Source organism: Dendroctonus ponderosae, unplaced genomic scaffold (assembly GCF_020466585.1).
Source record: "Dendroctonus ponderosae isolate FM_Combo_2020 unplaced genomic scaffold, Dpon_F_20191213v2 Dpon_F_20191213_7, whole genome shotgun sequence".
NCBI lineage: Eukaryota > Metazoa > Arthropoda > Insecta > Coleoptera > Curculionidae > Dendroctonus > Dendroctonus ponderosae.
Window position 1 is genome coordinate 13,697,674 of NW_026018916.1, and position 2,336 is coordinate 13,700,009.

General features: G+C 34.8%; 1 long non-coding RNA gene across 1 annotated transcript; it reads right to left on the bottom strand.

Moving 5' to 3' along the window:
- Positions 1 to 1,061: 1,061 nt before the first annotated feature.
- LOC125505117 lies at positions 1,062 to 1,752 on the bottom strand. The gene is made up of 3 exons (XR_007281929.1): positions 1,652 to 1,752; positions 1,305 to 1,307; positions 1,062 to 1,242 (listed from the first exon to the last, which is right to left on the bottom strand). It is a non-coding gene; the product is annotated as an uncharacterized LOC125505117 (long non-coding RNA).
- Between the last annotated feature and the right edge of the window lie 584 nt (positions 1,753 to 2,336).

Below are 2,336 nucleotides of genomic sequence, written 5' to 3' on the forward strand. Positions count from 1 at the left end.
TTTTTAATTATCTCTAAAATTTTTTAATAGTTAATTCGAGATCCCTAACTATCTCTAAAATTTTTAGTTAGCGAGAGAAACACGTTTGTGTTGTTTAAACCAACTTTTAACTAACTCGAGATTCTTAACTATCTCTAAAATTTTTAGTCAACGAGAGAAACACGATTGTGATGTATGGACCAACTTTGTAGTTAGCGAGAAAAACACGTTTGTGATGTTTAGACCAACTTTGAATGACAAAGTTAAATTTCTGAAGAGAAACCAGCTGAAAAACAAATTTGTAGAAAACTTTCTAAATTCCAACAAAAACGACGATTTGGAGCCGGGAAGATACTTAGCACGTTTCCTTAGCGAGAAAAACACGATTGTGGTGTTAGGCCAACTTTGTAGTTAGCGAGAAAAACACGTTTGTGATGTTTAGACCAAGTTTGTATAACAAAGTTAAATTTCCGAAGGAAAACCAGCTAAAAAACAAATTTGCAGAAAACTTCCTAAAATCCAACAAAAACGACTATTCGGAGCTGAAAAGATACTTAGCGCGTTTAGTTAGCGAGAAAAATACGTTTGTGATGTTTACACCAACTTTGTATGACAAAGTTAAATTTCTGAAGAGAAACCAGCTGAAAAATAAATTTGCACAAAATTTCCTAAATTCTAACAAAAACGACGATTGTGGTGTTTGGCCAACTTTGTAGTTAGCGAGAAAAACACGTTTGTGATGTTCAGTCCAAGTTTGTATGACAAAGTTAAATTTCTGAAGAGAAACCACCGGAAAAATAAATTTGCAGAAAACTTCCTAAAATCCAACAAAACCGAATATTCGGAGCTGAAAAGATACTTAGCGCGTTTAGTTAGCGAAAAAAATTCGTTTGTGATGTTTAGACCAACTTTGTATGACAAACTCAAATTTCTGAAGAGAAACCAGCTGGAAAATAAGTTTGCACAAAATTTCCTAAATTCCAACAAAAACGACGATTTAGAGCTGGGAAGATTCTTAGCACGTGTACTTAGCGAGAAAAACACGATTGTGGTGTTTGGCCAACTTTGTAGTTAGCGAGGAAAACACGTTTGTAATGTTTAGACCAAGTTTGAATGACAAAGTTAAATTTCCGAAGAGAAACCAGCTGTAAAAGAAATTTGCAGAAAACTTCCTAAAATCCAACAAAAACGACGATTCGGAGATAAAAAGATACTTAGCGCGTTTAGTTAGCGTGAAAAACACGATTGTGATGTTTAGACCAACTTTGTATGACATAGTTAAATTTCTGAAGAGAAACCAGCTGAAAAACAAATTTGCAGAAAACTTCCTAAAATCCAACAAAAACGACGATTTGTAGCTGGGAAGATAGTTAGCACGTTTACTTAGAGAGAAAAACACGATTGTGACGTTTGGCCAACTTTGTAGTTATCGAGAAAAACACGTTTGTGATGTTTAGACCAAGTTTGAATGACAAAGTTAAATTTCCGAAGATAAACCGGCTGAAAAATAAATTTGCAGAAAACTTTCTAAATTGCAGCAAAAACGACGATTTGGAGCTGAGACGATACTTAGCACGTTTACTTAGCAAGAAAAACACTATTGTGACGTTTGGCCAACTGTGTAGTTATCGAGAAAAACACGTTTGTCAGGTTTAGACCAAGTTTGATAGACAAAGTTAAATTTCCGAAGAAAAACCAGCTGAAAAAGAAATTTGCAGAAAACTTCCTTAAATCCGACAAAAACGACTATTCGGAGGTGAGACGATACTTAGCACGTTTAGTTAGTTAAGTTAAGTTAAGTTAGTTAAACTAACTTCGTAGCTAGCGAGAATAACACGTTTGTGATGTTTAGACCAACTTCGTATGACAGATAAATTTCCGAAGAGAAACCAGCTGAAAAATAAATTTAAACAAAACTTCCTAAATTCCAACAAAAACCACGATTTTAAGCCGAAAATATACTTAGCGCGTTTTTTGCTCTTATTGGATTGTTTCCGACGTAAGAAACGGCCCAATATCGAATATGAAGGTTGTGGGTCGATAATAAATAAGATATCGTCCGTTGAAGATTGCGACCGCTCAAAAACCGTTCAAAATAGACAGAAAATGTTGATAATTTGGGAACTGGAAAGGCCCCGGTGTCTTCATCAGTTCGGTGCATTCCTTGTCGCTTTCAGATGAAAATGATGTATCACTCGAGGTATTTTGAGAAACTTCTTATGTCCCTCTTATGAAATTTTCGACCAAAAATCAAAATTTTTAAATCGTGTTTTTGCTCTTATTGGATTCTTCCCGACGTAAGAAGCTGCTCAATATCGAATATAAAAGTTGTGGGTCGATAAAAAAGAAGATATCGT